We start from the raw sequence: 13,775 nt of genomic DNA, 5'->3' as shown, positions 1-13,775 counted from the left end.
CGATTTTTTAAATTATTATTTAACCACTAAAGCCCATGAGACTTGTAGTTTTTAAAAATGTTTTCATTTTTGATGAGACGCTGAATAAAAGGAGTTTAATCGCCGGCAAACGAAAACCCGCGACTTCCCGTAAATCCCGGACTCGGGACGTATAGTCAAAAGTATACAAAGAAAGTACCCAGGGAGTAAACTCATTTCCCGAACGATTTTTTAAATTATTTTTTCACCACTAAAACGCATGAGACTTGTAGTTTTCAGAAATGTTTTCATTTTTGATGAGACGCTTAATGAAAGTGGTTTAATCGCCGGCACACGAAAACCCGCGATTTCCCGTAAATCCCGGGCTTGCCCCGTATTGTCGAATGCATACAAAGAAAGTACCCAGGGAGTAAACTCATTTCCCGATCGATTTTTTAAATTAATATTTAACCACTAAAGCCCATGAGCCTTGTAGTTTTTAAAAATGTTTTCATTTTTGATGAGACGCTGAATAAAAAAAGTTTAATCGCCGGCAAACGAAAACCCGCGACTTCCCGTAAATCCCCGACTCGGCCCGTATAGTCAAAAATAAACAAAGAAAGTACCCAGGGATTAAACTCATTTCCCGAACGATTTTTTAAATTATTTTTTCACCACTAAAACGCATGGGACCTGTAGTTTTCAGAAATGTTTTCATTTTTGATGAAACGCTTAATGAAAGTGGTTTAATCGCCGGCAAACGAAAACCCGCGATTTCCCGTAAATCCCGGGCTTGGCCCGTATAGTCGAATGTATACAAAGAAAGTACCCTGTGAGTAAACTCATTTCCAAAACGATTTTTTAAAGTACCTTTTCACCACTAAAACGCATGAGACTTGTAGTTTTCAAAAATGTTTTCATTTTTGATGAGACGCTGAAAAAAAGAAGTTTAATTGCCGGCAAACGAAAACCCGCCATTTCCCGTAAACCCCGGACTCGGCCCATATAGTCAAAAGTATACAAAGAACGTACCCGGGGAGTAAACTCATTTCCCATGTATACAAAGAAAGTACCCTGTGATTAAACTCATTTCCAAAACGATTTTTTAAATTATTTTTTCACCACTAAAACGCATGAGACTTGTAGTTTTCAAAAATGTTTTCATTTTTGATGAGACGCTTATTAAAAGAAGTTTAATCTCCGGCAAACGAAAACCCGCCATTTCCCGTAAACCCCGGACTCGGCCCGTATAGTCAAAAGTATACAAAGAAAGTATCCAGGGAGTAAACGCATTTCCCGAACGATTTTTTATATTATTTTTTCACCACTAAAACGCATGAGACTTGTAGTTTTTAAAAATGTTTTCATTTTTGATGGGACGCTGAATAAAAGAAGTTTAATCGCCGGCACACGAAAACCCGCGATTCCCGTAAATCCCGGACTGGGCCCGTATAGTCAAAAGTATAAAAAGAAAGTACCCAGGGAGTAAACTCATTTCCCGAACGATTTTTTAAATTATTTTTTCACCACTAAAACGCACGAGACTTGTAGTTATCAAAAGTGTTTTCATTTTTGATGAGACGCTGAATAAAAGAAGTTTAATCGCCGGCAAACGAAAACCCGCGATTTCCCGTAAATCCCGGACTCGGCCCGTATAGTCAAAAGTATACAAAGAAAGTACCCAGGTAGTAAACTCATTTCCCATGTATACAAAGAAAGTACCCTCTGATTAAACTCATTTCCAAAAGGATTTTTTAAATTATTTTTTCACCAATAAAACGCATGAGACTTGTAGTTTTCAAAAATGTTTTCATTTTTGATGAGACGCTTATTAAAAGAAGTTTAATCGCCGGCAAACGAAAACCCGCCATTTCTCGTAAACCCCGGACTCGGCCCGTATAGTCAAAAGTATACAAAGAAAGTACCCAGGGAGTAAACTCATTTCCAAAACGATTTTTTAAATTATTTTTTCACCACTAAAACGCATGAGACTTGTAGTTTTCAAAAATGTTTTCATTTTTGATGAGACGCTGAATAAAAGAAGCTTAATCGCCGGCAAACGAAAACCCGCCATTTCCCGTAAACCCCGGACTCGGCCCGTATAGTCAAAAGTATACAAAGAAAGTACCCAGGGAGTAAACTCATTTCCCGAACGATTTTTTAAATTATTTTTCACCACTAAAACGCATGGGACTTGTAGTTTACAAAAATGTTTTCATTTTTGATGAGACTCTGAATAAAAGAAGTTTAATCGCGGGCAAACGAAAACCTGCGATTTCCCGTAAATCCCGGACTCGGCCCGTATAGTCAAAAGTATACAAAGAAAGTACCCAGGGAGTAAACTCATTTCCCGAACGATTTTTTAAATTATTATTTCACCACTAAAGCCCATGAGACTTGTAGTTTTTAAAAATGTTTTCATTTTTGATGAGACGCTGAATAAAAGAAGTTTAATCGCCGGCAAACGAAAACCCGCGATTTCCCGTAAATCCCGGGCTTGGCCCGTATAGTCGAATGTATACAAAGAAAGTACCCTGTGAGTAAACTCATTTCCAAAACGATTTTTTAAAGTACCTTTTCACCACTAAAACGCATGAGACTTGTAGTTTTCAAAAATGTTTTCATTTTTGATGAGACGCTGAAAAAAAGAAGTTTAATTGCCGGCAAACGAAAACCCGCCATTTCCCGTAAACCCCGGACTCGGCCCATATAGTCAAAAGTATACAAAGAACGTACCCGGGGAGTAAACTCATTTCCCATGTATACAAAGAAAGTACCCTGTGATTAAACTCATTTCCAAAACGATTTTTTAAATTATTTTTTCACCACTAAAACGCATGAGACTTGTAGTTTTGAAAAATGTTTTCATTTTTGATGAGACGCTTATTAAAAGAAGTTTAATCTCCGGCAAACGAAAACCCGCCATTTCCCGTAAACCCCGGACTCGGCCCGTATAGTCAAAAGTATACAAAGAAAGTATCCAGGGAGTAAACGCATTTCCCGAACGATTTTTTATATTATTTTTTCACCACTAAAACGCATGAGACTTGTAGTTTTTTAAAATGTTTTCATTTTTGATGGGACGCTGAATAAAAGAAGTTTAATCGCCGGCACACGAAAACCCGCGATTCCCGTAAATCCCGGACTGGGCCCGTATAGTCAAAAGTATAAAAAGAAAGTACCCAGGGAGTAAACTCATTTCCCGAACGATTTTTTAAATTATTTTTTCACCACTAAAACGCACGAGACTTGTAGTTATCAAAAGTGTTTTCATTTTTGATGAGACGCTGAATAAAAGAAGTTTAATCGCCGGCAAACGAAAACCCGCGATTTCCCGTAAATCCCGGGCTTGTCCCGTATAGTCAAATGTGTACAAAGAAAGTACCCTGTGAGTAACCTCATATCCAAAACGATTTTTTAAATTATCTTTTCACCACTAAAACGCATGAGATTTGTAGTTTTCAAAAATGTTTTCATTTTTGATGAGACGCTGAATAAAAGAAGCTTAATCGCCGGCAAACGAAAACCCGCCATTTCCCGTAAACCCCGGACTCGGCCCGTATAGTCAAAAGTATACAAAGAAAGTACCCAGGTAGTAAACTCATTTCCCATGTATACAAAGAAAGTACCCTCTGATTAAACTCATTTCCAAAACGATTTTTTAAATTATTTTTTCACCACTAAAACGCATGAGACTTGTAGTTTTCAAAAATGTTTTCATTTTTGATGAGACGCTTATTAAAAGAAGTTTAATCGCCGGCAAACGAAAACCCGCCATTTCTCGTAAACCCCGGACTCGGCCCGTATAGTCAAAAGTATACAAAGAAAGTACCCAGGGAGTAAACTCATTTCCAAAACGATTTTTTAAATTATTTTTTCACCACTAAAACGCATGAGACTTGTAGTTTTCAAAAATGTTTTCATTTTTGATGAGACGCTGAATAAAAGAAGCTTAATCGCCGGCAAACGAAAACCCGCCATTTCCCGTAAACCCCGGACTCGGCCCGTATAGTCAAAAGTATACAAAGAAAGTACCCAGGGAGTAAACTCATTTCCCGAACGATTTTTTAAATTATTTTTCACCACTAAAACGCATGGGACTTGTAGTTTACAAAATTGTTTTCATTTTTGATGAGACTCTGAATAAAAGAAGTTTAATCGCGGGCAAACGAAAACCTGCGATTTCCCGTAAATCCCGGACTCGGCCCGTATAGTCAAAAGTATACAAAGAAAGTACCCAGGGAGTAAACTCATTTCCCGAACGATTTTTTAAATTATTATTTCACCACTAAAGCCCATGAGACTTGTAGTTTTTAAAAATGTTTTCATTTTTGATGAGACGCTGAATAAAAGAAGTTTAATCGCCGGCAAACGAAAACCCGCGACTTCCCGTAAATCCCGGATTTGGGGAGTATAGTCAAAAATATACAAAGAAAGTACCCAGGGAGTAAACTCATTTCCCGAACGATTTTTTAAATTATTTTTTCACCACTAACACTCATGAGACTTGTAGTTTTCAGAAATGTTTTCATTTTTGATGAGACGCTGAATAAAAGAAGTTTAATCGCCGGCAAACGAAAACCCGCGACTTCCCGTAAATCCCCGACTCGGCCCGTATAGTCAAAAGTATACAAAGAAAGTACCCAGGGAGTAAACTCATTTCCCGAACGGTTTTTTAAATTATTTTTTCACCACTAAAACGCATGAGACCTGTAGTTTTCAGAAATGTTTTCATTTTTGATGAGACGCTTAATGAAAGTGGTTTAATCGCCGGCAAACGAAAACCCGCGATTTCCCGTAAATCCCGGGCTTGGCCCGTATAGTCGAATGTATACAAAGAAAGTACCCTGTGAGTAAACTCATTTCCAAAACGATTTTTTAAAGTATCTTTTCACCACTAAAACGCATGAGACTTGTAGTTTTTAAAAATGTTTTCATTTTTGATGGGACGCTGAATAAAAGAAGTTTAATCGCCGGCAAACGAAAACCCGCGATTTCCCGTAAATCCCGGGCTTGTCCCGTATAGTCAAATGTGTACAAAGAAAGTACCCTGTGAGTAACCTCATATCCAAAACGATTTTTTAAATTATCTTTTCACCACTAAAACGCATGAGATTTGTAGTTTTCAAAAATGTTTTCATTTTTGATGAGACGCTGAATAAAAGAAGCTTAATCGCCGGCAAACGAAAACCCGCCATTTCCCGTAAACCCCGGACTCGGCCCGTATAGTCAAAAGTATACAAAGAAAGTACCCAGGTAGTAAACTCATTTCCCATGTATACAAAGAAAGTACCCTCTGATTAAACTCATTTCCAAAACGATTTTTTAAATTATTTTTTCACCACTAAAACGCATGAGACTTGTAGTTTTCAAAAATGTTTTCATTTTTGATGAGACGCTTATTAAAAGAAGTTTAATCGCCGGCAAACGAAAACCCGCCATTTCTCGTAAACCCCGGACTCGGCCCGTATAGTCAAAAGTATACAAAGAAAGTACCCAGGGAGTAAACTCATTTCCAAAACGATTTTTTAAATTATTTTTTCACCACTAAAACGCATGAGACTTGTAGTTTTCAAAAATGTTTTCATTTTTGATGAGACGCTGAATAAAAGAAGCTTAATCGCCGGCAAACGAAAACCCGCCATTTCCCGTAAACCCCGGACTCGGCCCGTATAGTCAAAAGTATACAAAGAAAGTACCCAGGGAGTAAACTCATTTCCCGAACGATTTTTTAAATTATTTTTCACCACTAAAACGCATGGGACTTGTAGTTTACAAAATTGTTTTCATTTTTGATGAGACTCTGAATAAAAGAAGTTTAATCGCGGGCAAACGAAAACCTGCGATTTCCCGTAAATCCCGGACTCGGCCCGTATAGTCAAAAGTATACAAAGAAAGTACCCAGGGAGTAAACTCATTTCCCGAACGATTTTTTAAATTATTATTTCACCACTAAAGCCCATGAGACTTGTAGTTTTTAAAAATGTTTTCATTTTTGATGAGACGCTGAATAAAAGAAGTTTAATCGCCGGCAAACGAAAACCCGCGACTTCCCGTAAATCCCGGATTTGGGGAGTATAGTCAAAAATATACAAAGAAAGTACCCAGGGAGTAAACTCATTTCCCGAACGATTTTTTAAATTATTTTTTCACCACTAACACTCATGAGACTTGTAGTTTTCAGAAATGTTTTCATTTTTGATGAGACGCTGAATAAAAGAAGTTTAATCGCCGGCAAACGAAAACCCGCGACTTCCCGTAAATCCCCGACTCGGCCCGTATAGTCAAAAGTATACAAAGAAAGTACCCAGGGAGTAAACTCATTTCCCGAACGGTTTTTTAAATTATTTTTTCACCACTAAAACGCATGAGACCTGTAGTTTTCAGAAATGTTTTCATTTTTGATGAGACGCTTAATGAAAGTGGTTTAATCGCCGGCAAACGAAAACCCGCGATTTCCCGTAAATCCCGGGCTTGGCCCGTATAGTCGAATGTATACAAAGAAAGTACCCTGTGAGTAAACTCATTTCCAAAACGATTTTTTAAAGTATCTTTTCACCACTAAAACGCATGAGACTTGTAGTTTTTAAAAATGTTTTCATTTTTGATGGGACGCTGAATAAAAGAAGTTTAATCGCCGGCACACGAAAACCCGCGATTTCCCGTAAATCCCGGACTGGGCCTGTATAGTCAAAAGTATACAAAGAAAGTACCCAGGGAGTAAACTCATTTCCCGAACGATTTTTTAAATTATTTTTTCACTACTAAAACGCATGAGACTTGTAGTTTTTAAAAGTGTTTTCATTTTTGATGAGACACTGAATAAAAGAAGTTTAATCGCCGGCAAACGAAAACCCGCGATTTCCCGTAAATCCCGGACTCGGCCCGTATAGTCAAATGTATACAAAAGAAGTACCTAGGGAGTAAACTCATTTCCCGAACGATTTTTTAAATTATTATTTCACCACTAAAGCCCATGAGACTTGTAGTTTTTAAAAATGTTTTCATTTTCGATGAGACGGTGAATAAAAGAAGTTTAATCGCCGGCAAACGAAAACCCGCAATTTCCCGTAAATCCCGGACTCGGCCCGTATAGTCAAAAGTATACAAAGAAGGTACCCAGGGAGTAAACTCATTTCCCGAAGGATTTTTTAAATTATTTTTTCACCACTAAAACGCATGAGACTTGTAGTTTTCAGAAATGTTTTCATTTTTGATGAGACGCTGAATAAAAGAAGTTTAATCGCCGGCAAACGAAAACCCGCGATTTCCCGTAAATCCCGGACTCGGCCCGTATAGTCAAAAGTATACAAAGAAGGTACCCAGGGAGTAAACTCATTTCCCGAACGATCTTTTAAATTATTTTTTCACCACTAAAACGCAGGAGACTTGTAATTTGCAGAAATGTTTTCATTTTTGATGAGACGCTTAATGTAGGCTGTTCAGGTCAAATTTTTCTATGCGCCGCTCGACCTTCTAGCCGTATGCAACGTTTTCTACATTTCTATACGGTTTCAACGAGGGGTCGCGCAACTCCTAACTCCAAGCCATTCTCTAGTTATTGTTATTTTTATGATAGATAGTATAGCCCTTTTTTGTTGCGTTTTTCGGCCAATTTCGCAACAAAACACGGCACAAAGACGGGGGTCATGTATAGGTTTTTTTTCACAATTTCTATCTTTAAAAATCAATAACTCCAGATTGAGACATGGTAAGAACTTAAAATTTTTACAGTAGATAGTATATTTGTAAAAGAAAAAATATATTAATTTTTGATGGTTTATTTTTAGAAATGACGTAATGATGACGTCATAGCTCAAATATTACTACAAATTGCTCTAAAAGCGCAAGAAAGTATACAACAACCAGTAAACAATTTTATAAACTGTAATCTTAACGTTAAACAAAGTTCATTAGAGTGTACGAAATTTCGGACAAGGGTGTAAATTTGCAGACCAGATAGAAAAAATGACGTCATAGTTGAAAAAATCTTTCCAAATTGATGAAAATGCAAAAAAGTTCACAGGAACATAATAAAACACCACAAATTAGTAACTATTCAAAAATTATACAAACACTCTTAAGGAGTACAAATATCTGACAAGAGTGTAATTTGCAGACCAGATAGAAAAAATGACGTCATAGTTGAAAAAATCTTTCCAAATTGATGAAAATGCGAAAAAAATTCACAGGAACATAATAAAACACCACAAATTAGTAACTATTCAAAAATTTTACAAACACTCTTGAAGAGTACAAAATATTTGACAAGAGTGTAATTTGCAGACCAGATAGTAAAAATGATGCTGTAGCTCAAAAATAACATAAAATCAATGTATAAAAGCAAAACAATTATACAATAACCGGCAAAAATGTTTATAAACTGTAATCTTAACATTGAGAGACTTCATAGAAATGTACGAAATTTATATTTTTGCAGACCAGCCAGAGAAAATAACGTAATAGCTGAAAAGATATTTCAAATTTAAGGAAATGTAAAAAGAAAGTCCACAGGAACCACTGTAAAACACTAAGTTGGTAACTATAAAACTTTGACAAACACTCTTAAAGCTTGCAAAATATTTGACAGAGTATAAATATGCAGACCAGATGAAAATGGAACAACTGCACCTTTTAGCACCTAAATAAAAAAAAGAACGCAAAATATTAAGCTACCATAAGTGCTAAATGTTTTAATAGAACAATATATACCACATGTCACAAGTTGACAAAACAATGATCCTCAAAGGAAGAAGTTTTTGCCATAAAAAAGTTCCACGGTTTGAACGAAATACATTACCACAAAAATTTCTTCCCTCAAATATATAACTATACTATAACTAACTATATTCTAAGATAACATAATAACGTCTCCCTTCTCAAAATCTAAAATTATTGGAAAACTCCAAACTGTCTCAGGTTCTGACTCATATACTACATTAAACAACGTGCGTTTAGGATTGGAATGTCGTTTTGCTACACTTAGAATTTCCCCTTTACACCAATATGCATCCTCTTCATCTTCTTCCTTTAAATGATGCCGTATGTGTAAACCAACTAAACAATCAGGGTCTTTGATGAAGGAAGGGAGTTTGTTGCTTTTTTGTTGTTCAGACAGTTTTTTCATCCTTTCTTTCTTGATCTTTTCCATCAGTTCCTTTTTTTGGGTTGCAACTACTTCATCTCTATCTTCCTTCGACTTCAGGTTATCCTTTGTTACCTTTTCTGCAGATGATGAAAATGTTACATGCATGATTTTAACAAAGTTTTCAAGAAGCTCTTCCCAAGACAAATCAACTCTTTTGTTTCCACTCTGTTTTGTTTTGTTAAACAATTTGGAATTGCATTTGAAAGGCATAACATGCCTGTAAAAATTCATTTGCGCTAGCAAAACTTCTGCACGTTTTTGTGATGATATATCCATGATGTTTTTTTTCAGTTCATCAACAGATATCCAAGCCTGGACATTTAGCTCAAGCAATTTGTTAAAAGCTTCCACTTTCTTCAATGCTATTTTCTCTTCAGCTTTCTTTTTCATATCTTGTTTAGCAAGCAATTTCCTTTTCCTCTCCTCCAACAGTTCTTTTCTCCTTGATTTATACTTCGCCTTCATTTTTTCCACATTATGTCTGGCTGATTCCATCATACTTTTTTTCTCATCATAAGACTTCTGTTCAAACCAATCAAGTGTTTTGTTACGCGACCACATGGTTAAAGCCTGCAATGTTTCAACATTGGCACTTGGCTTCGTTTTCACTAACAAATCCAAAATTGCAAAGTCACTTTCAGAAGCCTTATTGGTTACTGGTACAATTGATGACGTCTCCTTTATTATCTGACTGGGGCTCCAGTACTTTCCTCCAGGCAGTTGATCCTTACATTGACGCTCTAAGATGATGAGAATTGCATGGCAAATAATTTCAAGGGCTTGCTGTGTTAGAATATCCAATTCATCATCACCTGTATCCTCAAATAGCTTGATAAATAATTCATCTTTGTTGTGTACAATAATACCATCCTCTTGGAAAATATGACTGCCAGATAGAAGTGATGAACAATTGTTGCAGAGTGCAGATAGTTTGACTTTAAGTTGTAACAGGTATGGATTTATTTCGAGGATACTTTCACAAGACTCTATTAATCGCCACAATGGACCAGTCAATAATTTATCAATAATGCCAAGTGCTCTGACTTCACTAAGAAACAACTTATTTGATACGTCTTCATTTACAGCTTTCAGTAAATTATTAGGATCAGGCCATGATGAAAGAAAAGATACGACTGCATCACGATGGTAATATAATGCAGCAGCGTTATAAAACAATATGTTAAAACGATTTCCAATAAATGGTACAAAGTAAGATTTCTGATTGCGACCAGCTAAAAACGAGTTAAAATACGATGCTACTCCACATTCGTCACTTCCACGCACATGAAAAGCTTTACAAGCTGTACGCACTAATCTAGAAGCAGAAGATTCTTTTGCACTATTGAAGGCAAATACTGTTTCATAGTCATCACAGAAGACCATTCTCTCAAATGAATGCAGAACTTTATCTGCCTCTGAGGCAAAATTTGCCAGAAGATGTAATTTGCAAAAGAAATTTCCCATATCGGTCATGTCCGTTTTTTGTGTTTCGCTTAAATAATTCCAGTTTTCTACAACATTTGGTAATAATTTTTCCCTTAAAGATTTCAGTTGTGAGTTAAATAAAGGATTAATAGGGCCAAGATCCGACATTGTAGATTTGATTGATGTGACAAGCCGGGAAAAATTTGCATCCTTGTCACATTCTTTCAGAATGTCACACATGTCATCAATTGTGTCAGTAAAATTTTTCATTACTATTGCCGCATCGCCACCTGCAACTTCTGATAATCCAAATGTTAAAGTTTTTCCTTTCGATGTTGTAATCTGAAAATTTTGATAATGTTTATGGTATTTTGATGTACCATCTCCATGTAAACAATTACCAAACGCCTCCTTGTCATTATCAATCATTGCTTCTGCAACCTGTAATTGTGCTAAAATTAATGCTTCTTGCATTAAATGACTTTTTAAACCTTGTGAAGGCAACCTGTCAACCCTTTTTTTTGCAAGTTTTTCAAGTACAACCTTGATCACATCATTTACCTTTCCCATGCTGACATTCAAGGAAAGTAATTCCATAACAACTTCTCTTATTTCGTCTGAATAACGACCACCTTCAAATGTTACAATTTCATTGTCGTTTAATAACGAAACGAGCATTTGCAAATCACGATTTTCTTCAGTAAGTTGCTTCATGTTTGTACAGAGTTTGTCATAATCACTTTTTAAACACTTCATATCATTCACTTCTTTGTGGTCAATCAATTTTTTCTGGTTTTCAATTTTTAACAACAAACTGTGCGTCTTTCTTTTCAGTTTTGCTTTCTCATTCCGCAGATCATCAACTATAGTTTCACTGTTTTCTAATTTATCATTGAGTCTGTTCAAGTTTACTTTCATGTCATCCAACTCATCACTTTTATTCTCAGTACCAGATATCAATTCAGCTATTTCTGATTCCATTTTATTAATTTTATCATCTCTGTTTTTAATTTTCTTTGATAAATTTCTCAATTTATCTGCCCTCGCTTTGCTATTATCTTTAAATTTCAATTCCACATTTCTAAGTTTTTCCTCTACTTCAAGATAATTGTTCTTTATACGACGATATTCTGCTGTCAACTTATTTTCATCCTTCATTGCTACAAATAACTCGTTACTAAGTTTCTTAACCTCTTTGACTTGTGTGTTGTATTGAATTTCTAATTCTTGAAAATTTTCGCACTTTCTTTTTAAACTTTTGTTTTCCTCCTTTAATTGTTTCATTTTCTCTTTAAACAAAACTTCATTTCTAGAACTAGCCGCATCAATAGATCGCTGATGTGGGGTAATTTGCACTGGAACACTAAACTCAGCTTCCAACAAAGTTTCTATAGCAGAATTAGCTTTCCTTTTTTTCAGACCATTTACTTTCTCTACTAGTCTTTTAACTTTTGTATATAACGCTTTTTCTGGACATGTTATTTCAACACCAAGTAAAACAAATCCATCACTTACTTCTTTAATGCTTTTTTCATTCAATGAAGAAAAAAGATCATAAACTTGTTTATTTTTAATACTCATTTTTAAAGCTGAAAATATATCAAGCGAAACTGCACTAATAATTTTATTGTCTAACATAAGCTGCAAAACTTTTAACCAATGCATATTATTTTTAAAATACCATTCCTACCTAGACTGTGTATTATCTGCCTTTCTAGTTTACGTCAGCAATTATGATATAGCTATACATACTAAACAATGGAATATTTACAAAAATAACATTATATAATCATTATCTCTTCAATTATTATCTAAATCTTGCTTTTTAAAACAGTATAAGCTAGCTATAAAGTAACCTACTCTGACTCTTAGCTAACTTTAGGCCTGGAAAGTTGGAAGAGAGGCGTTTTTGTAAAAAAGAATAATGGTAAACAGTAAACAGTTTGCAAGAACTGAGTGGGTAACAAATTGGTATCTGGAATCAACAAATTTCCAAGCCTAATACTTTAAGTGTTTAAAAACCAAATCACACTAGTAGTAAGCAAAATATACCTTTATCTATTAACCACACAGTGGTATGGAATAATTAAACACAACATCACACACTCCATCTTCTGGTCCACTACTTCGGCTAATATATATATAGCTAGGTAGCTAGCTAGCTTTGGTGCTTTAGTTTAGTAGCTGTGTCTAATGTTAACTGGAATATCTAGCACATAGCCATGATTAATAGCCATCATTCCAAGACTATAAATTATATAATAAAATAAAATAAATAAAAAGTCGAAATTCGTTGTTGCACTGCAGCAAGTCACATAGAACTTTAAGACGGGGGTTCGATATAAACAAAAAATGCTTTTTCTCCAGATTTGTCATGCAGGAAAGTTAGGAATAAGAATAGAAATTGAAAGTATATTTTTAATATAAACTAATTTCAAGTGAGACTACCTGATACGTCATGCACTTTCCTCTGTTTGCGCCAAGTTTACATTTCCCTCGTCGAAATCTGAATACACTGTTGGTCGTTTAAACAAGTCTCATTCAAAAAAACAAATTTAAGGTACTTAACAATCACTATCTGCCCATACACCATCTGTCTTAAGCGAAATAGGTGCCGAATTCGACGATTTAAAATAAGTGCCATCACGCGCAATAACAAAATACGCGTTGCCGTGTGCGAGCTTGTTTTAAGCTGAATTTCCGAACACGGCAAAAAGTCACGTGACTGAACAGCCTACTTAATGAAAGTGGTTTAATCGCCGGCAAACGAAAACCCGCGATTTCCCGTAAATCCCGGACTCGGCCGTATAGTCAAAAGTATACAAAGAAGGTACCCAGGGAGTAAACTCATTTCCCGAACGATTTTTTAAATTATTATTTCACCACTAAAGCCCATGAGACTTGTAGTTTTTAAAAATGTTTTCATTTTTGATGAGACGCTGAATAAAAGAAGTTTAATCGCCGGCAAACGAAAAACCGCGATTTCCCGTAAATCCCGGACTCGGCCCGTATAGTCAAAAGTATACAAAGAAGGTACCCAGGGAGTAAACTCATTTCCCGAACGATTTTTTAAATTTTTTTTTCACCACTAAAACGCATGAGACTTGTAGTTTTAAGAAATGTTTTCATTTTTGATGAGACGCTGAATAAAAGAAGTTTAATCGCCGGCACACGAAAACCCGCGATTTCCCGTAAATCCCGGACTGGGCCCGTATAGTCAAAAGTATACAAAGAAAGTACCCAG

At 35.7% G+C, this 13,775-nt stretch overlaps 1 long non-coding RNA gene across 1 annotated transcript; it reads right to left on the bottom strand.

Moving 5' to 3' along the window:
- Window positions 1-7,723: 7,723 nt before the first annotated feature.
- On the bottom strand, window positions 7,724-13,220 carry LOC130640838 (uncharacterized). Its single transcript, XR_008982392.1, has 3 exons — window positions 12,980-13,220; window positions 12,584-12,778; window positions 7,724-8,599 (listed from the first exon to the last, which is right to left on the bottom strand). It is a non-coding gene; the product is annotated as an uncharacterized LOC130640838 (long non-coding RNA).
- Window positions 13,221-13,775: the final 555 nt, after the last annotated feature.

Source organism: Hydractinia symbiolongicarpus, chromosome 4 (genome assembly GCF_029227915.1).
Source record: "Hydractinia symbiolongicarpus strain clone_291-10 chromosome 4, HSymV2.1, whole genome shotgun sequence".
Classification (NCBI taxonomy): domain Eukaryota; kingdom Metazoa; phylum Cnidaria; class Hydrozoa; order Anthoathecata; family Hydractiniidae; genus Hydractinia; species Hydractinia symbiolongicarpus.
The sequence above is the reverse complement of the archived record's forward strand: the minus strand, read 5'-3'. Positions and strand labels throughout refer to the sequence as shown.